The sequence below is a fragment of the Myxine glutinosa genome, chromosome 7, assembly GCF_964187855.1.
Source record: "Myxine glutinosa chromosome 7, kmMyxGlut1.1, whole genome shotgun sequence".
NCBI classification, from domain to species: Eukaryota; Metazoa; Chordata; class Myxini; order Myxiniformes; family Myxinidae; genus Myxine; species Myxine glutinosa.
In genome coordinates, this window is record NC_136267.1 from 132,924,683 (window position 1) to 132,950,907 (window position 26,225).

Here is a 26,225-nt window from a genome sequence, read left to right on the forward strand (position 1 = left end):
CCCCAATTATCGCCGGTACACTTTTGGTGCTCTTCAGCTTCAAGGATATTTACACTTCATTCTTGAGGTCCTGGTATTTGGTCATTTTCTTGATATCTGTGTAATTTAGACCAAAATCGCTGGGGACTGATATCTCAATCATCAATGCTGTCTTTTCCTTTTTGTTCCCGAGTACAATGTCTGGTCGCAATACTTTGTTTTCTATGTTCACGCTGAATGGGATCATCAGGTCATACATAAGCATTACTTCCTTGTTTTCAATGATCGCCATTGGTTCATGTTTCCATGAGTTTTCTGGAACTGGGATATTGAAATTTCTGCAGATTTGTCAGTGGATTCCAATCTCTTATTATGAGAATAAGGAGAAGACAAATTAATAATTGGGTCAAAATGTCAAAGGGTAAAGTCACAGTAAGTATAAATAAACATTATTAGTCCATCTACCTTGCAATGCAATACGGCCGGATTTTGAAATCGCTTCCGTGTTTCTGTTTTTACCATTTGAGCTTTTTTCATCACATTTTAAACAAACCCGTCAATTTGGAACATTTAATCAGAAAAAATGAGAAGACAAATTAATAAATTTAACGTGTTATTTTCTGTTTTTTTCGTCAAGTTTAGTTTGAGCTCAAAGTGGACGCTGACGGGCCTTGCATTTTAAGATGCTTTCAAGTTAAATTTGTATCTCCTGTAAGTATTTCCTATTTTAATATAATGATGTATTGACCAAGCATTTGCCTTTTTAGATGTGAAGATTTCCACGAACAATAAGTTTTTTTTATTTTACTTATTCGTATGCAGCCTGTGGCTGCTCGGCTGCATCATTTTCTGGACATTCCACTGATGCGACCCCCTTTCCAGCTAGTTCGTACTCATTTTGCCGACCTCCAAAGGATGACAGGCTGAGTCAATCCACCTGGTGTGAATTCAGCGGCATAGAGGGGCTTGAACTCAGGAACCGAGGATCTTAAGCCAACCACCTTAACCCTTAAGCCAACACCAGGCTCACTAATAGTTTATTAAAATGTAATGAAATGATTTCTGATCATTTAATTACCCATGTACAGGCTCGATTGGCCTAATGGCCTCCTCCTGCATTGAAGTTCCTCATAAGGGAACAAATATTATTTTAACATAAGGAGACATTGTAATTTCACAATAGCATGTGCAATAGTAGATGATGAACAAGTTAATTAGGATACGATTTTAATCTGGGATTGTATATGTATCTGTTAGGAATGCCAGAGTCATTTTAGATTTTCGTTTTGCATGTATTTTATGAAAAAAAAAATTCCTCGAGGGGTTTGTACAGGAGGTCTGAAAAGGTTTACATAATTTAACTCGAAAACTGTGACCTCATGCTTTGAAGGGTATTTGAAGTGGCCTCAATTTAAACCTAAAAGGTAGTTGGTATGGAATTGCCTGTGCTCCACTAATGCCAGACTAACCCTAACATTTAAAAAAATGTCTTCTGGCTAAACAGTTGCATAAGCTCTCCTGATTAGGCATGAGCTTACAGAGCTTTTAATTATTTTTTTGGAAACTTACATTGATCCTGGATGCTCCCAGAACTGTTTTGTGTGCCATAGAAGGTCAATGTGTGGCTGGCATTTCCTGTTAGCCAGGATGAATGCAGCAATACCTGATGTGACACTTGCTTCCTGGTATCCACTGCAGTAATGGGGTTTGACCTTGACTTAATATCAGGTAGGAGTTTACCGTTTCTTTCGGGGGAGGATGAGGACCAATAAGCCGGAAACGCATGGCCGTAGATGTTCCTTCTCTGAGCTGGACTGGTCTATAAAATTCAGAATTAAATTCCCAGCATTGGCTGGAGTGCAATTCTATGGAGAAGTAGAGAGCTGTAGCCCTGCTAATTTCATGCCTAATAGGTGAGTCCGATGCAACTGTTTAGCCAACAGAACCTTTTAAAATCTATAGATACATTTGGGTACTATATATTTATCAAGCGCTTCCTATAGCCATGAATAAGCTTCCTGCATGTCTTTACTGGCAGTTTGGCCCACTCTTCTTGTGAAAACTGCTCTAGTTCTCCCAGATTTGAAGTGTGCCTTCTCCCAACTGCTGTTTTCAGATCTCCCCATAGGTGTTCAATTGGATTTAGATCTGGACTCATTGCTGGCCACTTCAGAACAGTCCAGTGCTTTGTCTTGAACCATTCCTGGGTGCTTTTTGAAGTGTGTTTGGGGTCATTGTCCTGCTGCAAGACCCATGACCTTCGATGGAGACCCAGATTTTTGACACTGAGTAGAACGTTGTGCTCCAAAATGCCTTGGTAATCTGATTTAATGATGCCATGCACACATTCAAGGCACCCAGTGCCAGAGGCAGCACTTGCAACCCCAAAACATCACTGAACCTCGTCCATGTTTGACTGTAGGGAAGGTGTTCTTTTCTTTGAAGGCTTAAATTTTTTTCTGTAAACATAGAGATGACGTGCTTTTCCAAAAAGCTCTATTTTGGTCTCATCTGTGCACAGGACATTCTCCAGTCGGGTTCCCAAATTTGGCAAACTCCAGTATGGCTTTCGATTGTCTCTGTCTCAGCAGAGGGGTCCTCCTGGGTCTCCTTCCATAGAACATCCTTTCATTGAGTTGGAGACAGGTGGTGCGAGTTGAAACTGTCGTACCTTGTGTCTGAAGGTCAGCTTGAATCTGTTTGGCAGTTGATCGAGGTGCTTTCTCCACCATTCAAACAATCCTTCACTGCAATCTTCGATTAAGTTTTCTCTTGCGGCCACGTCCAGGGAGGTTGGCTTCAGTGCCATGGGCCTTAAACTTCCTGATAACATTGCGTAAGGTGGACACAGGAACATCAAGGTCTATGGAGATGGCCTTGTAGCCTTGAGATTGTCCATGCTTGGCTACAATCTTGTGTCTGACTTCCTCAGACAATTCTCTGGTTTTCTTTCTTTTCTCAATGCTCATTGCGATGCACACAGTGACACAAAACAGCAGAATGACTCCTTTTCTCTATTCAAACTGCTTGAATGGGTGATTGTTGTATTCCAGGCACCTGAAACGCACTGGAATTGAGTTCCATTCCAAAGTAAAGGAGAATCACCTGCTTGAAATCTACAGACTTGGCATTTAATATGGAATATTTTTTTTGTGGGGGTGAACTTACTTTTCAAGATGACTTAGAACAAAAAGTTCATTGGAATTATGTTGAAATTATTCTAGATTTTGATAATGTGACCTTTAAAAGAAACAAAAACCACATTTGACATTTCGAAGCAAATAAATTGATCCTTGAAAGTGATGTAAACTGATATCGAACTCGATTCACGGACAGTACTGTGTTAAACTTCTGTGCGTTTTCCAGAAGTATCTCTTTATTTTGCACATTAGCCAAATTTTTTTTTAACAAAAACAAAAGTTAAATTATGACTGGGATTATGGACAGTAAAATTACAGTTCAGTACTTCGTGTAACCCCCACGAGCATTCAGGAGAACACGTACACGTTGAGGCATGCTATTCATGAGATTTGCCAAGGTTTGGACAGGAATCGCTTGCCATGCAGTTACAATAGCCTGCTGCAATTCACGCACAGACGCAGGCTTCTGGTCCAAGTTGTCGATTTGACGCGTTAATTCTGCCCACAAGTTCTCTATCGGATTCATATCCGGGGACATGGCAGGCCCCTCCATATGCTCTACACCACGGTCAGCAAGAAAGTGTTGGATCACGCGAGCACGATGAGGCCGTGCATTGTCATCTTGGAAGACAAAGTTTCCTTGAAAGGCTGCACGAACAAATGGAAGCAATGTTTCTTCCAGAATGGCCCTGTGCTTGAACTGGTTCAGGTTTCCATTCAGAACAACCAGGTCAGTTTTGCCCCCTGCATGAAAAGCAGCCCAAACGGTCACCCCACCACCTCCAGCTTGGACTATTGGCACTATACAATCTTCGTTGTAGGCTTCATGCACTTGTCTGTGCACTCGGACGCGGCCATCTTGATGATAGACAAGAAATCTAGACTCGTCACTGAAGATCACGTGATTCCAGTGTCCTGGCTGCCATTGACGGTGCTCTCTGGCCCACTGCAATCGGCGCTGGCGGTGTTGTCTGTTCAGGCGTGGCTTTCTCAGGGGACGCCTGGCACGACAGCCTGCTTGAACCAGTCGTTGGTCAACTAGCCTTCTGGATATAGGCACATTTGTCAGTTGCTGCCACTCAGCCCTAAGCCGATTAGCTGACTTGGTATGGCCATTGCGGACTAATCGGTGCAGCTGGCGAACCTCCCTCCTTGTGGTTCTGCGGGGACGTCCTGGCCTCGGTATTGGAGTAGGGACACCCCTCTGAGCATTTCGTTTCAGGATCTTTGACACCTGACCTTGAGTGATGCCATACTGCCAAGCAATAGCACGCTGTTTCATGCCGGAATTTCGTAAAGCCACCACTAAATGACCAACAGCATTGTCGAGTTGACGGACCATCTCCAGGGGAAGCGGCAATAACTTTTGTAGACGTGCAGCAGTTGTTTTCCACGAATGTCAAATCCCATCACCCCAAAATCCCATTTCCCATCACCCCTCCCCTCTAAATCTACCCCCTTGCCCATCCCCTCCAAATCATCCCCATCACCCATCTCTTTCAAATCTTCCCCCTTGCCCCTCCCCTCCAAATCTTCCCAATCACCCATTCCTTTCAAATCCCCCCCACACCCCTCCCCTCCGAGACTCTCCCTCGCTCCTCCCCTCCTAGACTCCCCTCTCACCCCTCCCCCTCAAAGCGTCCTCCCCGCTTCTTCCCCCTTCCAACTTTCACCTTCATCTCCCTCAACCTTCTGCCTCGCTCTTCCCCCTCGTCAAATAACACCTCACTGCGCCTCTCCCAATCACCATCAAACCTTTTGTCTGCCCCATCCTTCCCTTTCTCCGAGCTATTCTGTAATCTCTGACGCACCTTCAACAGCTCTCCCTACCTCTTCCTCCTCTTCCACATCTTACCCTACCGCTCCCCCCCCCTGTTCTGTATCCGATGCTCCCCCTTCCTCTTCCTTAACAGTATGGACCTCAAACATCCGGGGCCTTCGCTCAAACATGTCTGATCTCTCCATACAGGTTGCTTCTGACAAACCAGACGTGATCTGCTTAACAGAAACTTTCCTCCTTCATGATGTCTCTGATTCCTTTGTATCTCTCCCAGGTTACTCCCTACTCCGGTATGATAGACCTGAGCCTCGTCCTGGAGGTGGGGTTGCTATCTTTATAAAAAACTCTCTTCCTCACTCGCCCTGCACTGCCCTCTCTCCACCTCACCCCGAGGAATACCTTTGGCTACGGCTTCCCCTTCGCTCCCACCTTTTGTTCATATGTGTGTTGTACCGTCCACCAAACAGTGATGACTCCATCTACATCTCGCTGTCTGAGAATATGGACCAACTTCTATCTACCCATCCCAACTCTCTCTTCCTCATATGTGGTGATTTCAACTGTCACCATGCCAGTTGGCTGGGTGTGGGTACCTCTCTCACCAGCCATGGCTCTTCAGCAAAGGACTTCTGTGACTCACTGGGACTGACACAATCTGTCAATTTCCCGACCCGGATTTCAGTCAACGGAGCTTCTTCTCTTCTGGACTTGGTTATGACTAACTTCCCTGAAAATGTCTGCTGCTCTTCTTCTGCTCCAATCGGCTCATCTGATCATGTGCTTGTCAAAGTGGACATCTCTCTGACCATTCTCAGAGAGCCTCCTCAGCGTCGACGAGTCTGGCATTTAACTCAGGCCAACTGGCACGGTCTTCAAGCAGCCATCAATCAGATGGAATGGTCTCCCATCTCTACTGCCTCTGACATAAATTCTTCCTGGGAATTCTTCCAAAGCAAACTGCTCTCTCTCATGCACAGATTTATCCCATCTCGTCTTCTGTTGTCATACCCTTCCTCCCGTCCATGGTACACGGAATCTTGTGGTGAGGCTATTGCCCAGAAACAACTTGCTTTCGTCTCCTGGAAAGCAAATCCAACGGAAGGAAATCTCATTTCCTTTCACAAAGCCCGAAACAAGTGTGTGTCCACCCTCAGGAGAGCCAGGAAACAATATCTCTCCGTTCTCAGGACCGAACTCTTATCTGTCTCCCTCTTCCAAATCCTGGTGGCGTCTGGTCAAATCTGTTTCTGGTGTTTGTTCCCCCTCCATCCCCTCCCTCACCTCAAATGGCCACACGGCTGACTCCGCACCTGAAAAAGCTGAATGCCTCAACTCTGTGTTTGCCTCTAAATCTTGTGTCCCAAACCCATCCCTCTCTGTACCCACCGTACCCAGTCGTACCCAGCTGCTCCTGGACTCTGTGTCCTTTCCTCCTGACAAGGTGGAAAAGTTTCTGTCAACCCTCGACTCGGATTCTGCAACTGGACCTGACGGCATCAGCCCACGGGTCCTAAAATCCTGTTCTTCCGCTCTTTCACTCCCTCTCTCTGTTCTCTTCACCCTCTCTTTTTTTGCTCAAGGTCATCTTCCATCTGCTTGGAAATCTGCCAACATCACCGCTTTGCACAAAAAAGGTGCAAAAACAGATCCCAGCAACTACAGACCAATCAGCCTTCTCCCAATTATCAGCAAAGTCATGGAATCCATCATTGCTTCAGATATGAAATCTTTCCTCTTCTCCAATGGCTTGATCTCTGATCATCAATTTGGTTTCAGACCTGGACACTCTACTCTGGACATGCTGCTTCTGCTTTCTCAACAATGGATGGAGGTCCTCAATGCCAAACAGGAAATTAGAGCAGTCTCCCTTGACATATCACGTGCCTTCGATACGGTCTGGCACCCCGCTCTGCTCACCAAACTCTCCTCTTTTGGTATCCATGGAAATCTCCACGCATGGCTGGCGGACTTCCTCTCTAGTCGTAGTCAACGTGTGGCCCTGAATGGGTTTCTCTCATCTCCTCTTCCTGTTCAGGCTGGAGTTCCACAAGGCAGTGTTCTAGGCCCTGTGCTTTTTCTGGTCTTCATCAATGATCTCTCTGACTCTCTTGAAAATCCTCTGTATCTCTTTGCTGATGACTCTACTCTCTGTCGCTCCATTCTTCATCCCTCAGATCGGCAGTCTGCTGCCTCCTCACTCTCTGCAGACCTGGACAAAATCACAGACTGGGCAAACAAGTGGAACATGTCTTTCAATCCTGACAAATCTCACACTCTTACAATGTCTCTCCGAAAAGACCGACGGGACAACCCTCCCATCCACTTTCTGAATAATCCTCTCCAAGAAGTTCTGTCACTCAAGCTTTTGGGTCTCACTGTCTGCCATGATCTTTCCTGGGAAAACCACATTTCAAATCTGGCCTCCAAAGCCAGTCGCCGACTGGGCATCCTCCGTCGTGCGAAGTCCTTCCTTGGCACACCTGAGCTCCTCACCACATACAAGGCTTTCATCCGCAGCTCAATGGAATACTGCTCTCCCCTCTGGGCTGGTGCTCCTGCCTCACACCTAGCTCGTCTTCACGCTGTTGAAACCAAAGCATTCAGAATCATTGGAATCTCCCGCGATGAAGCTAACTCCAAGGGCCTCTCACTCACTCACCGCAGGCAGGTTGGTGGTCTTTCCATCTTCTACCGACTCCTCTCTGGCCTTGCCCCCCCAGCTCTCTCTGGGCTCTGTCCCGCAAATATTCCTACAGGTCGCACAAGATCTGCCTGCAACCCTCTTATGGTCAAACTGCCAAAATCAAGACTCTCTGCTCACCTTCACTCCTTCATTCCTCTTTTCTCCCGCCTCTGGAACAAACTCCCTCACTCTCTTCAATCCCACTCCACCCTCCAGGTCTTTAAAACAGCTGTTCACCACCATCTCTTATCTTCCCCCATCCAAAACCTTGATCTTTTCTACCCCCGCTAATTTCACCCCAATTCCACTTTTTTGAAATACCAACTTCTGTCCTGGAAGTCATTGGTGTCCTTGTGTTTTATACTTCTTCCTCCACCCCCCCCCCCCTTCCCATGCCTCCTCCCCCCAAGCCCTCTCCCTTCCACACATCTCCCTGCTCTCAAATGTTGTGTTTGTGTGCTTCACCTTCTCTCCCCATCTTGTTTTCCGCTCCCGCTTTTTGTGTGTTTTGTTTGTCTGGTTGATTTGTTTGTGAAGTAAATGTTAGCTCTTTCACGAGCCTCGATTCAGTATACAAAAAAAATAAAAAAAAAATAAAAAAGATACAGAACGCAACAACCCTTATATACCCGATTGTGAAGCCAATCGTCAAATGTACCTGTCCGTACATTTTGTCACGCCACCTGTGATATAATCCTGTTATTGACTTCTTGCTGCGACAGACAATCAGTGACATGGTTCTTTTAACAAAGAAATCACCGAAACGTAAAAGAAACTCACCAGATTGATATACCGAGTTCAGAAATTAAACCCAAGTCAAGAAAAAAAAAAATTCCATATTAAATGCCAAGTCTGTAATTATTTCGAACAACTTCTAAAAGGTGCCAATAATATTGTTGCAGATCTCGAGCTCGTCGACGTACTGAGGGGGTGTTAAGCCCTGCTCCCCCTCGAGCTTCGAGTCCACGAGGCCGCCACCCACACTACACTCATGGGGGACGGATTGCTAAGCAATTCCAGCCGCCGAGCCCAAAGCTACGCGTGGAAGGGTTAACGGTCACGACCCGAGTACCTTCAACACATGCAGCCGTGAGACGGGGACTGAACCTCGCACGAGTCACGCTGGTATTGAACGCCCGAGCGGTTTGTGCGTCGCGTAACTCGCACCGTTAATCACTATTGAACCCGATCGAGCGGTTTTAATTCGAGCAATGCTAGGCCAATGGTGAAAGGATGAAGACGGCCAGGTTGAAAACAAACCACAGGATTTATTCACAAATGTACAGTATTCATAGCAAAGAGACACAGCCCTCAGACTCGTTCGGGGAAGGGGAGGAAGAGGGGAATGCGCCTAAAGCGCGGTCGCTCGTGCAGTTTGCCTGGACGGGCTCGTTTGGCAGATACCCCCAAGGTTCGCTCCAACCCCAGGACATTACAGCCAGGGAGGTTCGCGGCAGGGGCGTTGATCACGGATGTGCACGTAGCAGGAATCCGAGGAGCGTATCTCAAGGTCAGCGAGGCAGAGCGCACGTGCAGGGAGTACAGGCAGAGAGATCGTCGGGGCAGGGAGAGCGTTCAGAGTCCTGGGCCAGAGAGAGAGAGAGAGAGAGAGAGAGGGAACGGGGGTCCGGGCCGGGTTTTATAGCCCTCCTCGAATGTTCCACGGGCCTCCGGCCACTCCCTTCAGCCTCCATTGGCTCTAACTTTTGGCCACTCCCTCCACCTCCCATTGGCTGTTCAATGCTTACCGGCCACGCCTTCCAGCTCCTCCCTCTGGCCTGCGAGACTTGTCCTAGGCCCATGACACGGCACTTCAGGCTGCAATGAGGCCAACCATTACTCAACCTGCCTCAACGCATACTAACACTGGGCAGGAGACTATTAGTGGGGCAACTTAGCATAACAATTGTGCATTTTGTGAGGAAAGCACCAAATTTGGCACACTAGTAGACTATCATATTATGAAAAGATCTGGATATTGGGCCATCTCAGATTCAGAGATTTGATTTTTGCAAGATTTCGATTCGATTGGGATCGAAGAGAACACCTTCTTCGTCTTCTGTACAGTGAAGTTGCCAGCCCTGAATTCTCTGGCTACATCTGGGTGCTTCATTGGGAGTGCAACCATGTCCCTCAGGTGAACAGGGACCCATGTGGCATAGTGTGTGTGGTCTAAGGCATGGAACCATGGGACCAGTTCCGTCAGGGCATCAAGGTACATCGTGAATGAAGCCTGCCGCAGAGAACGCACGTAGACCAGTACCAACATCTCTAGTTCCAGCACAGTTGCCCAGTACTGAAAGTTGAGAATGTCTTCTCCTCTCTGGTGACACCAGTCTTCGAACTCAGGCAGGTCTTCTGCATCATCAGCATGTGTCATACAGTGGCGTTCATACGCACGGTGTTGCAGGATGTGCAGTGCCGCTGCAGTGATTTGATGAGCTCTTCTTGTGCGGGTGACGTGGGCAGCTCGCAGGAAGGAGTCGGCCGTCCCTGGCGTTGCAATCTCAGCTAGTAAATCTGCAAAATCTGCAAATCTTGCAAAAATCAAATCTCTGAATCTGAGATGGCCCAATATCCAGATCTTTTCATAATATGATAGTCTACTAGTGTGCCAAATTTGGTGCTTTCCTCACAAAATGCACAATTGTTATGCTATATTTAGCTTAGCTGCCGGACTATATACTTCACATTTAATAAGAAATAACTAACTAAGCGAGTCTACATGTTGTGGTGCAACTAACTATGGGGGTCCTTTATTTACAAAACCGCAACAATATTGTCTGGGCCATTTTACGATTTCTGTATGGAAAAAGCTAAGGTTTCGTATTTTTTTCAGCTTTTTTCGCTTTGTTCCACTGCAAACCAAAGAGATACATATGTGGATACCAAAATATTTTTTCATTTAAACAATTTTCTGGAAGAAATGGTGCATTATTTAAAAAAAGTGCAAGGCTGCCAATATTCTTGGCTACGACTGTGTATATGTATGTATGTATGTATATATATATGTATGTATGTATGTATGTATGTATATATATATATATATATATATATATATACTGTATATATTGTTACAGACACGACTTTGATGTTAAGGTGGGCCGAGCGGAATGGCCGTCGTGTCCGCACAAATTACCCGATTGTACTCGAACGTTGACGGAGCCGCGCTACGCTGGATCAATAAGGAAAAAGAAGACACCCGGCTGGGTTATAAAATGACGACACCAGGGATACGGTTCTCAAGACCTCCGGAGGAGATTATATTCGTTACGGAAGGTCAGATTACAGGGACGAGAGGTACAACATAGAAAGACAAGCACTTAGACACAATCTTATATTATTCCCGGACAGACGACAGGTAAACGGGACAACGGCTGACTCACACGGGGTTTGATGGCTAGGAAAGGCAGATAGCGATGGCTCAAGGTGCACTCTTGGCTCAAAGCAGGGTCAACACGGTTCGGTCCAGAGACGCGGGGAGGTCTCGTCGCAGCGCTCAGAGGTGACGTTCTTTCTCAGGCGGGTCTTTCTCAGGCCTCTCCAAACTCGGGCGCATCTGTTTCAGCGCTCGCAGGTCCTTCTTTCTCTCCGCTGGGGGCGCATCTGTCGTCACGTCCGCTACGTGGCCGCGTATATCCGGCGGGGAGTGACACGCCCTCGGCTCGCTAGCGCCGCCCCGTGGAATCGGCACGTTGCTTCTCATTGGGTGCGTGCGGGGGGTTTACCAGGCTCCGCCCTTGACGAGGAGCTGACAGCCAGCCCCTCCGTGGTAACCCCGTGGAGCGCGTGGTCAATGGCGCTAATCGAGCCGGTGTGAGGACGCATCCTCCCCCGCTCCGCCGCCATCTCCTCTGTTGTTGTTGTAATTGTTGGGGAAGAAGATGGAAGGAGGTATGGGAAAGGTCTTAAACTCACTACTGATGCCATATAATCACATTCTGGTGCAACGAAGAGTCATAATTAATGGAGACGAGGCCTTAACTGACATAGAATAAGAATAACTAGGAAGATGTCCGAAAGTTGTCTACGTGTGGTGCGGTGGACCTGGGCACGACATTTAATGGGGGAATAAGGGGAAGGTCGGCTCTACTGATTGTTATTTACATGCAATGGGACTAGGGAATGGGGGATTGGGGAAAGTTGGGGAGTATTGGAGAAAATAGGGGAATATTTACAAGCGGATATGGAGGCCAAATTCCATATTCGCAACATTGCACCCTTCTCTACCCTCGGGGCGTCCCGACCCGATAAATTTTTACCTACTTTAGTGTGGCACGCAATGTAGTTCCCTCTACTATTAACTCTACCCTGAGTGCGACAGTTTTACAGATATTCACGAATGAGTAAATATGTCCCCCTGCGACGTTGCACCCTTCTCCTCACAGAAACACACCCACAGGATAACCGAATCCGGAAAGAATTCTCAAACTAAACATACAGCCGGTAGGGAGCATTATTTACAAGATTACGCTGATATCTACACTACGATCCAGGACCTGTTTTTGGAGGAACACATGCAGATGTTATGCATAGAGAGAGCGCGCTTGCCAGCATCGATACACCAACCCACGAGTGCTCTGTGGCCGACGGCCTTTAATAACGTGCAGAGCACCCTTTCCCAGCATCAAAAGCACCACCCCACCACCAATCGGTGCAGTCACCATTGTTCATTGGAATAAAAATAAATTCGACAACCCCTAACCCTGCAGGTGTCTCTTGCTCTTCTTGTGGTGCACTTGGTGTTAACTAAAAGTGGTTCACCTGTATGGCATAGGTGCCACGTTGACCCATAGGTCCATCCCCGGGTGGTGCTTGGCCGCAAACGAACTGCGGTCCATTGTGGGTGGCCACAAACATTGCGGTCCATATGGTGTATCGATCCCGGCAGCAAACAGCGAAAGTGCAGGCCCACAACTGCGCAGCCAGCACCTCTCTCTCCTCTCTCTCTACCCCAAAGCCAGATCCTCGGAGGTGGGAGACAAAAGAAGCAGACAAGTGAGTAAGGTGGTAAGGGCGCAAAAGTGCACGCAATACAAGATGATGCACACTGGGGGCACATGGGAACCAGGTGAGACAGGTACGTTCCTATCGTACGCCCCCCCCCCCACCAGGTAACCTACATGGCCCCTCCCTTACCCCTTACTGTATCCACACAACACAACACTACCCATAAACATCCCTACTGTCTTCCCCGTTCCTCCCATATACCAAATTCGTCTTCTCTCCCTCCTAACCAATCAAATTTGCCATTTTCAACTCTCATCAAAATTTGCCATCTCCAACTGAACATCAAAATTTGCCATTACCAATTCATCATCAGTCCCTCCTAGGGAGGGAGAGATGGAATCACCCCAATGTCTCATCCACGTCGTGATGCGTCTCACAAATCCACACAGCAATCTCATTTCCTGCAACAAACAAAGAAAACACAGGTGTGGAGTCATCATCATCACCACAGGTAAGTGGCTGCGTATGGTGCGACAGGTTCTTCAATCCTAACTATTTCCTAAATGACTTTAACAACTTTACACTACCCGGGGTCTTTCTCCGGCCAAACCATTGGCCCTCTTACACTATGGGTTCTAAAAACCAATTCCCATTGGCCAAACTGTGGTGCGCTTCAATTTGGGGTCTCACTCCCCCGATTCATCTCCCGGTGCCCTCGTACAATTTCTGGGCTGCGGCGTGTACCTCTCCCAGTGGGTCTACCCACCTGCACACCTCCACCACTGCAGTTGCCTCCGAGCTTACCTGCTCCTTGCCCTAACCTAACTACCTGGGGAAGGCCCTCTGGCACTCTCCCCACTCGGTGCCCTCTCTGGCACTGGGCTACCCGGGTCCGTCCTCCGGATCCTCGGGCCCCATCCACAACTCTACCGGCTCCCAGAGCCCACCTGCGGCCTCACCTGGCCGACATCCTCACAGTGGTGGAGTGCCCAACCAACTACACGCACTAACAGGCTACACGCACAGCCATTTCCACAACACTAATGCACCCATGCACAATACCATTCTGCAACCGCACCACAAATGCCAATATCCAACCACAATTTACCTGCACCCTCTACCTAACACTTACACTACCCGCCCCGGGTACTCGTGAAAGGGGTCCACTCTTCCCCCATCCACACCTTCGCACCATGCACACCACTCCGTACCACTCACTCCAACTCTCTCCACACACCTGTACCTGCACACCTGTGCTCTCACACCTGGTGCCACCTGCACCCTTCTCTCCCCAAGCGCATTCGCGCTGATCCACACACTCACTACTCATACACTGCTCCATACACCTGTCCAGTTGCACACCTGTGCAATCACACCTGTTCAATTCTCACAAACACGGCATCATCTCAGCTAACTACTCCCTTCTGAAACTTGCGCTTCCCAGTCGTCCCTTTAAACTATTGCGCTCCCTCGTCATTATCATCCATACTAATCTACCTGCGTCCCCACTACAGGTATCAGTCACTAACTAATCTTAACGTCACCTAATGTCATCTTCTAGGGCCCTACACACAATATCCTAACCCACCCGGGCTAGTTTTCACTGCCATACACCCCATAAGCTATTGCTCCTTTGCCCCCACATGGGAAGGGTGGCAGGGATGCCATCCCACCACATCGGGGGTCTCACTACCAATTTTGCACATCAAATTTCAATAAATCAAAAATTTGCCAATCACTACCCATCATCTGCCAATCACTACTGCCAATCCCTTGCCAATCATCAAATTTTGTTTTTCTCTAATTTTGGGTCCAAAACACTAACCTCATCACCCAGTCTACTCACTACTACCTCTCGGTGCGCCAATCCCTGTCCAAAGCCCGGCTTCGTAAAGCCAAGCAATGGATGCTGGTTGTTTTGTGCCAGCGGCTGGATGCGTCTGGCACTCGGTGCAGGGACGGGGGCTTACTCGGGCCGAGATCCCACGCATCACCTCGGCGTGGAGCCATCCAATGTCCCGATCTCGACCTGCCGGAATGCCTCAACAAAAAGTGGTCGCCATGACGACCCTTTCTATCGGGCCGCCCGCTCCGCCTAGTGGAGCACGGACGCGGCCGTTCAAAGCGAGGCCCAGCACGCACCGAGGGCCCGATTCGGCTAAAAGTCGACCTAACCTCTAACCCGTGTAACGTCGATGCTTCACCTGGACGCTTACACCCCGCAGCCCGTTCCTTGCTCACACATCCAGCCGTGCCCATGCTCCTCGTACCTTTCCTTACACACCCAGGTACACTCATTCCACTCACAGCCTTGGTCACACACCTGACCACCGAACACTTTGGCACACATTCGTCGCTCGCACACCTCACCAATACACCTCTTCGCGCCCCCTCCTCGGTCACCTCCTCTGTGACAATCACAGGTGTGCTCTCATTCGCACACCCAACCACGTGCCTCACCACCAACTCCAGCGTGCATTCCCACTCACGCTCAACCATTCCAGGTGTGCAGCCTCGCTCACCTGTCACAACTAACTCACGCTCCATGTCACTCTCACTACTTTCACCTCCACTCGTGACAACGCACTCACCCTTACTCTTGACAGCACACTCTTTCCCCATGCACCTGTCCGTCACACACCTTTCTCGCGCACACTCTCCCGTTACACCCTCTGTAACACTCACCACAGGTGGACACTCTTCCTTACTTCTGACAGCGCACTCTTTCCTCATGCACCTGTCCGTCACACACCTTTCTCGCGCACACTCTTGCGCACACTCTCCCGTCACACCCTCTGTAACACTCACCACCCCGCGCTTCCACGTGCTCCCTCGCACACGCGCTACGACCGACTCACTCTCGCCAGCACACTCACTCCTTGGCACGCACTTTTTCCTCACACACCCCAGAGTCGGACTTTCTTGCACACCTCCATTTTCGCACACCAGACCTGTCGCACACTTCACCAACGGCCTCTCACGAACACCCGGGTCTATCTCGACCCCCAAGCCTCTTAAATCACCTGGCGCATCATACGCACGACCATATTGGTCACCACTTACACCGGGTCCTCTTCCTCTTCGCTTCTCCTCCATCACCTGCGAATCCCTCATCCGGTTAACGAGCACATCACGATCCAAACACAGACTTTGGACCAATTCTTTTATCTCCTCTTTTATCTCTTTGTTATCCCCTCTCCGTCGCTTCTTAATTTCGCTCACCCCTTCTTCCACTTCTTCTAATTTGTGCCTCACCTCTTTTATTCCCCGGTACGTCTCCTCAAGCTCGTCCTCCAAGGCTACCTTGACCGTTTCCATGTGCGTCCTCACCTGCCGGTCCTTCGTCTCCATTACCTCTATCACCTCGTCCAACCTCGTTGTCAGTCCCTCACGTACCATCTGACATTCCCTCTTCGTCGCTACCAAGTCATCCTTTAGTTCCTTCTGTGTCGCTTTCAACCCTCCTAATACCGCAGTGTTCCTTTGAACCTGCTCCACTAACTCCGTCTGTCCCACCGTCAGCTGCTCCACCTCCTGCGTCAGGTCCTCTATGCCCCCTTGTAACTTTACAGTCCCCTTTCTCACCTCCTTTTCCATGTGCTCCTCACAGTGCCTCACCTCCTCGCGCACTCCTCCGACCTCCTCACTCACTCCTCTTCTGATCTCCTCTCCCATCACTTGCATCTCCTGCCCAGATGCCACCCTCATCTGCTCCATTTCCTCCCTGTGAGCATCCAGTTTGGTTTCTACCCCCATTCTGACCCCCTCTATCTGCTGCTCCATTTGTTTAACTTCCCTTTCCGCTTGGTCCCTCATGTCCCTCAATTTGCCTTCCATACTGTTTTCTAACCCCTCTAACCCATTTTTCACTCCCTCTATCTGATTCTCCTGGGCAGCCATTCTATTTTCTACCCCCATTAACCCATTTTTCACCTCCTTTATCCCGTTGTCTAACCCCTCTCCGGTACCCCTCGCTTCGTCCCTCATTACCCCCATCTGGTTTCCCATTACCCCCAATCGCTCACTCCGAGCCCTCGCTTCGTCCCTCATTACCCCCATCTGGTTTCCCATTACCCCCAATCGCTCACTCCGAGCCCTCGCTTCGTCCCTCATTACCCCCATCTGGCCCTCCAATCGCTCACCCAATCGCTCAATTTGGCTCCCCATACTCATCTGTACAGCTGCCTGTAGCTGCGCAATGAGGGCCTGTATGTCAATCGGCTGCATGTTAAAGCCCGTTGATACAGCGGGCTCGGCTACCGCGCGCTCTTGCGAGGCGCCATTTTGCGTGCCTGCTACCCTCGCTGTTTCGCTCTCCTCATGTCCCTCAATTTGGTCCTGGACCGACCCTGCTTCACTCTCCCCTACCGGACCCCAGCCGTCTTGATCCGCCATAGCGCGACTTGCAAAATTCGAGTTTCGTAAAACAAATCCAATTTTTTTTTTTTTTTTTTCGTTATAATTTCGGCGAGCGCAGTAACCGCGCTCCGGATCGATTTCGTCGAGCGCAGTACGCGCTCCGAATCGATTTTCCCTCCCAAAATTTGGGCCTAACTAATTTAGTCCCGGGTCCGAATCTCACTCCTCGACACCAATTGTTACCGTACTAACACAATTGGTGTCCAAAATTTGGGCTAAATAAATTTAGTCCCAGGTTCGAATCCAACTCCTGACAACCAATTGTTACAGACACGACTTTGATGTTAAGGTGGGCCGAGCGGAATGGCCGTCGTGTCCGCACAAATTACCCGATTGTACTCGAACGTTGACGGAGCCGCGCTACGCTGGATCAATAAGGAAAAAGAAGACACCCGGCTGGGTTATAAAATGACGACACCAGGGATACGGTTCTCAAGACCTCCGGAGGAGATTATATTCGTTACGGAAGGTCAGATTACAGGGACGAGAGGTACAACATAGAAAGACAAGCACTTAGACACAATCTTATATTATTCCCGGACAGACGACAGGTAAACGGGACAACGGCTGACTCACACGGGGTTTGATGGCTAGGAAAGGCAGATAGCGATGGCTCAAGGTGCACTCTTGGCTCAAAGCAGGGTCAACACGGTTCGGTCCAGAGACGCGGGGAGGTCTCGTCGCAGCGCTCAGAGGTGACGTTCTTTCTCAGGCGGGTCTTTCTCAGGCCTCTCCAAACTCAGGCGCATCTGTTTCAGCGCTCGCAGGTCCTTCTTTCTCTCCGCTGGGGGCGCATCTGTCGTCACGTCCGCTACGTGGCCGCGTATATCCGGCGGGGAGTGACACGCCCTCGGCTCGCTAGCGCCGCCCCGTGGAATCGGCACGTTGCTTCTCATTGGGTGCGTGCGGGGGGTTTACCAGGCTCCGCCCTTGACGAGGAGCTGACAGCCAGCCCCTCCGTGGTAACCCCGTGGAGCGCGTGGTCAATGGCGCTAATCGAGCCGGTGTGAGGACGCATCCTCCCCCGCTCCGCCGCCATCTCCTCTGTTGTTGTTGTAATTGTTGGGGAAGAAGATGGAAGGAGGTATGGGAAAGGTCTTAAACTCACTACTGATGCCATATAATCACATTCTGGTGCAACGAAGAGTCATAATTAATGGAGACGAGGCCTTAACTGACATAGAATAAGAATAACTAGGAAGATGTCCGAAAGTTGTCTACGTGTGGTGCGGTGGACCTGGGCACGACATTTAATGGGGGAATAAGGGGAAGGTCGGCTCTACTGATTGTTATTTACATGCAATGGGACTAGGGAATGGGGGATTGGGGAAAGTTGGGGAGTATTGGAGAAAATAGGGGAATATTTACAAGCGGATATGGAGGCCAAATTCCATATTCGCAACAATATATATATATATATATATATATATCTATAGATAGATAGCTGTAGATAGATAGATAGATAGCTATAGATAGATAGATAGCTATAGATAGATAGATAGATAGATAGCTATAGATAGATAGATAGCTATAGATAGATAGATAGATAGCTATAGATAGATAGATAGCTATAGATAGATAGATAGCTATAGATAGATAGCTATAGATAGATAGCTATAGATATAGATAGATAGCTATAGATAGATAGATAGCTATAGATAGATAGATAGCTATAGATAGATAGATAGCTATAGATAGATAGATAGCTATAGATAGATAGATAGCTATAGATAGATATAATATACGGTGCTTCAAATAGATGTTAACATTCAAATAATGTGCATACAAGACGATAGTCCCTTATAACTTATAAGTGTTAACATTTTTTTGAAGCACCCTGTATATATCTTACTATAATTCACCAAATGTCCGTCCGTCTGTCTGTCCGTCCGTTCAGAGGTACCGCAAAAACGGCTGAACCGATCACAACGATATTTTGGGTGGGTAATCCTAGGATCTCCTGGAGTAAAATAGGCTATATTGTTTTTCCAATTTCAGCTTTGGCCTCCAGCATTTTCAGGTTTGGACTCCCGCATAATGTTATTTTCCTGGGTGCCGCATAAACGGCTGCACCGATCAGACTCGGTTGACCTCGGACAAAGACCTTTTATAAGGACATGGGTTGAATCCCTGCTTGAGAGAATGCCAACCCCCTCCCCGCCATCACGGTCGTCTCTCCAACTCGCAATCGCACGAGATATGCGGAAAGGACGACCCAAAACCAATTATCTTCTTTTTGATTCGTATATAAACATCATTAAAAGTAAATAATGACCTCGGCCAAAGTTCAAACGATGTGGGTTTAATCTCCACATGGGAGAATTCCACATAGCTATTTGGGCGGTGTATAAGCCAACAGATCGCTGTCTCCATCGATCTTGCCGAGGCCGTAACACCTATCGGCTCAAAATCCTTTTAACTGTTGACTTGGTAGTTTTTACAATGAAGGAAACATTAACAATGTTGTTAAAAGTTTATTTTGTGATTAATTTGTGATTGGAGTTATGTTGTTTAGAATGAAAAAAGAGATATCGAGTTCAGGTAAATGACGACATGCCGTGATGGTTTCTACTTTCTGAACGTGAACTTCGCGGATCGCCATATGCAGATTCGCCATGGACCCACAATCGATGTTTATATACGTGAACGTACCCGTTTGTTTTCGAACGGGTACGTTTTTCATGGAAGTCCTTCACGAACTTGCTGTCCATGTCTGATGTGCGACTGAAGGTGCTACAGGAATGTGGAATTTATTGGTTTCATGCTTTAGCATTCGCCGTTTCTGCATTGCCTGTTTGCTTCTGGCCTCCCACCCGTGCATAGCACGGGTACCTCACTCGTATATATAATTTATTAGATTAATGAACAGGATTATAAATAATTAAATTGATATATGGGAAAATTACGTGCCCAGATCAGGAATCGAACCCAGGTCCTCTGGAAAACCGTACCAGTGCTCTGCCATCTGAGCTATCTGGGCCACACTGACCAGCATGCAATTTTCCCACACACATAAGTGCCACTCTCTTTCCATCAATGCTTCCGGGGCACTCACTGCCAACCATAGGAGCACCAACGGCCTGAACATGAGAGGGTCTTCCTACAATGGAGGGGCAAATCCATGTCCTCTATACCAATTTCATACATAACGGGTGTCTCAAAATACATGGAACCCATGTCACTGCTAATAATTCTGCCAATATTAATGTTTTTGTTCTTTTTTTTCAGATTTGAAGAGAGGAGACCATAACAACTAATAATTATCAATCAAAATGCCTTGGACAAAGGAGGAAAAAATATTTTGCGTCACTACTTATTTGGAGACGAAATCATTCAAAACGCAGGAAGTTCAGGAAGCAAGCAAAATTTCGCAGGAAGTTCAACTTCAACAACTATCCCCAGAAAAACCAAACTTATCGTTGGGCACACAAATTTCAAGCCACTGGATCAGTAAACAACCTCAACAAGAAGGCAGAAACACCCAGTTCTGGCAGGAAGATGACTGCAAGATCTCCTGACAATGTGAATGCGGTGAGACATTCTGTCGGAAGGAGCCCGAAAAAGTCCATCCGAAGACGTAGCCAAGAGCTGGGTCTTTCACGTGCATCAGTGCAAATAATCTTGATCAAGGATCTTCAGCTTTACCCATACAAGATCCAGATCAAGCATAAACTCACACCAGCTGACATGGCAAAACGTGTTGTGATGTGCCGGTGGTTCGAGAACAAGATCGAAGAGGATCCTGACTTTCTTGATGATGTTTGGTTCAGCGACGAAGCACACTTCTTGCTCTGTGGGCATGTCAATAGCAAGAACAATGTGTTCTGGGGCACACAAGCCCCAGACGAGGTGCTTCAGAGGCCCTTGCACTCTGTGAAATGCACGGCCTGGGTGGCCATCTCAAAACATGGCATAATCGGACCGTTTTGGTTTGAAGACGCAGACAAGGAGGCAGTCACTGTCACAAAGGAGCGTTACATTGTGGTGCTCAACAAGTTCTGGAGGGGACTTGGGAGACGTCGTGGCGTGAATCGAGATGTGCAATGGTTCCAACAAGATGTGGCAACTCCACATACAGCCAACATCACGATGGAGTGGCTGGACCACCGATTCCCTGATCGGCTGATCAGCAGGCGCCGCGAACCCGAGTGGTGTCCGCATTCACCCGATCTGAACCCCCCAGATTTTTATCTCTGGGGGTTCTTGAAGGACCACGTGTATGAGAATCATCCTCAATCCATTTCTGAACTGAAAGTGGCCATCACCCAGAAGATTCGTGCCATCAGGAAGGAAGAGTGTGTCAGGGTGATTGACAACTTTGCTCGTCGGCTTCAAGTGTGTCTAAGGCGCAAAGGCGGTCATTTGGAACATGTGCTCTAATAAATGTATCCTTTGAGCTCGAGACCTCAAATCTTCAGTTTTTTAATTGTTATCATATCAGCTTCCAGGAAATGTAATCTTTTTTGGAGTTTCTCGTCTGAGTAATAAATTATTATCATGTTAATGGGTTCCATCTATTTTGAGACACCCGTATATCAATTTAATTACTTAATCCTGTTCATTAATCTAATTGCTTCACTATGCCCCCAGTGGTGTTTATAATAGAGGACATGGATTTGTCCCCCCCCCCCCCCGCCCCCCATTGGAGGAAGACCCTACAGTGTTCAGGCCGTTGGTGCTCCTATGGTTGGCAGCGAGTGCCCCGGAAGCATTGATGGAAAGAGAGTGGCACTTAAATGTGTGGGAAAATTTCATGCTTGGTCAGGGTCGCCCATATAGCTCAGAGGGCAGAGCACTGGTATGGTTTTCCAGAGGATCTGGGTTCGATTACAGGTCTGGGCATGTAATTTTCCCACATATATCAACTTAAATATATTAAAATTAATTTGGGGGGTGGGCGTTTGGGGGGCGACATACTCAAAACATGTCCTGATGTAATAAATCAATCCAATTCAGACAAGAAACAAGTACAAAAAGTTTTAATTACAACAAAAGCCGCGTCGATGTTACACTGCCTAGATGCAGCTGTGCCTATAACGTCGATGTTATAGGCACAGGACATTCCTATTGATTCGATTACTTGATGTTATTTTTGTGCAAAGTGAAAATATATCTCGGCAATTTCCCGTGTGTGGCGACGAATTTTTAATATATCTCGGCATTTTCCCGTCTGTTATTTCAGGCGGTGTATGACTGACCATGCCGCGATTTAAAAAATATATATCTCGGCAATTTCCCGTGTGTGGCGACACGTAAACGAAGCTATGCTCCTCTCTCCACATTATTGTGACGACGTATAAATTAAATATTTCATCGTGACGATTGTCATCAAATGGACGAATTTTTAATATATCTCGGCATTTTCCCGTCTGTTATTTCAGGCGTTGTATGACTGACCATGCCGCGATTTAAAATATATATATATATATCTCGGCAATTTCCCGTATGTGGCGACACGTGAACGAAGCTATGCTCCTCTCTCCACATTATTGTGACGACGTATAAATTAAATATTTCATCGTGACGATTGTCATCAAATGGACGAATTTTTAATATATCTCGGCATTTTCCCGTCTGTTATTTCGGGCGGTGTATGACTGACCATGCCACGATTTAAACAAAATATATATATATCTCGGCATTTTCCCGTCTGTTATTTCGGGCGGTGTATGACTGACCATGCCGCGATTAAAAAAAAATATATCTCAATGGACTTGAAGTTACAGGCCTTTGAGAATTCATTTCGTTCTATAAAGGGCAACTTTCATCGGAATTTCTTCCCGTTTTTTTTCAACCGAGTCTAAAACGATGTTAGCGACTGTGAAAAATGAAATGATATATCGAATTTGATTTGAAATAAAACTTTGTGAGAGAGGAAGACACCACGGGCCTACAAAACAGGCCTCAAAGCTATGCGAGTTAATAAAATGGTGGATATTTGTTTATATGAAGCCTCTCCCACAATGGGTGGAGCTATGGTTCCCAGAATGGGTGGAGCTTTGAGGTTTTGTCTTCTCTGCAAGAAGAACAAGAAGAACAAGAACAACAACAGAGGGCACTCTATGACCAGCGTCTTGCGACGTGGCTAAAAAGAAATCTTTCTCAGGAGGAGACAAACAATCAAAGGAGAACCAAGAACCCAGTTGAGATTAGGTTTAAGAAGGTGAAGGCAAATTTATGTCACTTGAACATGAAAAGGTCATCAGCTTAAAGCCTAAACCTTTCTTACCTTGTGCACAAATCAGAACGAGAAACACCATGCTGACAACAAGAACGCTTTGCTTTCATTTTGCCAGGTGGGTTTGCACAGGTTGTTTTCTTCCATGAACAGTAGGCAAGCTCCAGCAGACTGCTTGGAGTAGGAGGCAAATCTCCACAGACTATATCAGTATATCAAGCTCATCACCCACGACCTTCCAGCCATGTTCATGTGGACTGGGAATGATTTATAATTGATCAAAAAAACGAGAATGCACAGCAGCTTGATAGTTGCCTCTCATGATATGTTTCACTGGAGACTCCACATTTATTAAAGTTCCCAGCTCACATTTACCACTTACCTGCTCATTTACCACTTACCACAAGCCACACCTGCTGAGCATGGCAGGTGATGTCGTCTTCCCCACACACGCCCCCCAATCCCAAAAGTAAAATACTAGTGATGACCGATTTTATGTCTTGTGTTACGTGGTCCTCCCGGTAACTACCTGGTCTGGGTGACCCCCGGACCGTGGGAGGACCCCGCCAGAAAGATATATAGTTTGTACGCTTTCGTAACGCAATCAATATGAATTCCGGTCAATAAGAAACCCCACCCCAAGGATCCGGAATAATCAATAATATATTCCCCGAGCAATCAACAACCATCAACAATCAACAATCAATATTACTAAGATGGCCATCTTACATATGTGTCCCCCCCGTTCCCCACTCACGACCCCTTGGGTCACTGTCCCTCACAATGTCTCTGGGCCCCTCCAGACCTAGGTGAAGGTCGGCTTCTCCGCACACGGGCGGTTGAACAAACCCCGGGGGGACGTGCTCCAAACGTGCACGTCGCGTACCGGGGACAGCTGCTGCAGTGAACACCTCCTTGCCAAGCAACGGGGCAAAACCAAGCGCGGCTTGCAACACGCGCGAGGCCCAAGGTGCGACCCGTACGCGTCCTTGTAGACGGTGAGGCGAACTGTGCCGGACGCTTGGTTCCGTGCACGAACCCACGGTGACTTGACGTGTAAATGGGTAATTACCCCGCGCAGGTAACTCCTTTCGCCAGACGGGCTTTCAAACGCAGCGTCCCCCACGCTGCTCAATATCGACACCGCTCGCGTCGGAGCTCGGCGAGGAAGAGGAAGAAGATCGCCGCTTCTCCCGGACCTCGTGTCTTTTCTTCTTCCGTTTCCGGTCTCCTTTTCCCCAGAAGGGCTCCTGACCCTTTAATCACAACAACCTTTAATCGAATAAACATTAATAAGCAATGACCTGAATAGTAATTCTCTTGCTCTCTCTCATGCACAGTTTTATCCCTTCTCGTCTTCAGTTGTCATACCCTTCCTCCCGTCCATGGTACATGAAATCTTGTGGTGAGGCTATTGCCCAGAAACAACTTGCTTTCGTCTCCTGGAAAGCAAATCCAACGGAAGGAAATCTCATTTCCTTTCACAAAGCCCGAAACAAGTGTGTGTCCACCCTCAGGAGAGCCAGGAAACAATATCTCTCCGTCCTCAGGACCAAACTCTCTTATCTGTTTCCCTCTTCCAAATCCTGGTGGCGTCTGGTAAAATCTGTTTCTGGTGTTTGTTCCCCCTCCATCCCCTCCCTCACCTTAAATGGCCACACGGCTGACTCCGCATGTGAAAAAGCCGAATGCCTCAACTCTGTGTTTGCCTCTAAATCTTGTGTCCCAAACCCATCCCTCTCTGTACCCACCATACCCAGTCGTACCCAGCTGCTCCTGGACTCTGTGTCCTTTCCTCCTGACAAGGTGGAAAAGTGTCTGTCAACCCTCGACTCTGATTCTGCAACTGGACCTGACGGCATCAGCCCACGGGTCCTAAAATCATGTTCTTCCGCTCTTTCACTCCCTCTCTCTGTTCTCTTCACCCTCTCTTTTGCTCAAGGTCATCTTCCATCTGCTTGGAAATCTGCCAACATCACCGCTTTGCACAAAAAAGGTGCAAAAACAGATCCCAGCAACTACAGACCAATCAGCCTTCTCCCAATTATCAGCAAGGTCATGGAATCCATCATTGCTTCAGATATGAAATCTTTCCTCTTCTCCAATGGCTTGATCTCTGATCATCAATTTGGTTTCAGACCTGGACACTCCACTCTGGACATGCTGCTTCTGCTTTCTCAACAATGGATGGAGGTCCTCAATGCCAAACAGGAAATTAGGGCAGTCTCCCTTGACATATCACGTGCCTTCGATACAGTCTGGCACCCCGCTCTGCTCACCAAACTCTCCTCTTTTGGTATCCATGGAAATCTCCACGCATGGCTGGCGGACTTCCTCTCTCGTCGTAGTCAACGTGTGGCCCTGAATGGGTTTCTCTCATCTCCTCTTCCTGTTCAGGCTGGAGTTCCCCAAGGCAGTGTTCTGGGCCCTGTGCTTTTTCTGGTCTTCATCAATGATCTCTCTGACTCTCTTGAAAATCCTCTCTATCTCTTTACTGACGACTCTACTCTCTGTCGCTCCATTCTTCATCCCTCAGATCGGCAGTCTGCAGCCTCCTCACTCTCTGCAGACCTTGACAAAATCACAGACTGGGCAAACAAGTGGAACATGTCTTTCAATCCTGACAAATCTCACACTCTTACGATGTCTCTCCGAAAAGACCGACTGGACAACCCTCCCATCCACTTTCTGAATAATCCTCTCCAAGAAGTTCTGTCACTCAAGCTTTTGGGTCTCACTATCTGCCATGATCTTTCCTGGAAAAACCACATTTCAAATCTGGCCTCCAAAGCCAGTCGCCGACTGGGCATCCTCCGTCGTGCGAAGTCCTTCCTTGGCACACCTGAGCTCCTCACCACATACAAGGCTTGGGGAGGGAGAGGGCTTGGGGGGAGGAAGCGTGGGAAGGGGGGGGGGGGGGGGTGGGTGGGAGAAGTATAAAACACAAGGACACCAAGGACTTCCAGGACAGAAGTTGGTATTTCAAAAAAGTGGAATTGGGGTGAAATTAGCGGGGATAGAAAAGATCAAGGTTTTGGATGGGGGAAGATAAGAGATGGTGGTGAACAGCTGTTTTAAAGACCTGGAGGGTGGAGT

General features: G+C 47.8%; 1 protein-coding gene across 1 annotated transcript in view; it reads left to right on the top strand.

Moving 5' to 3' along the window:
• LOC144893007 (uncharacterized) overlaps positions 1-26,225 on the top strand; it is an 812,187-nt gene that overhangs the window by 98,605 nt on the left and 687,357 nt on the right. The gene's annotated exons all lie outside the window — the stretch shown is intronic.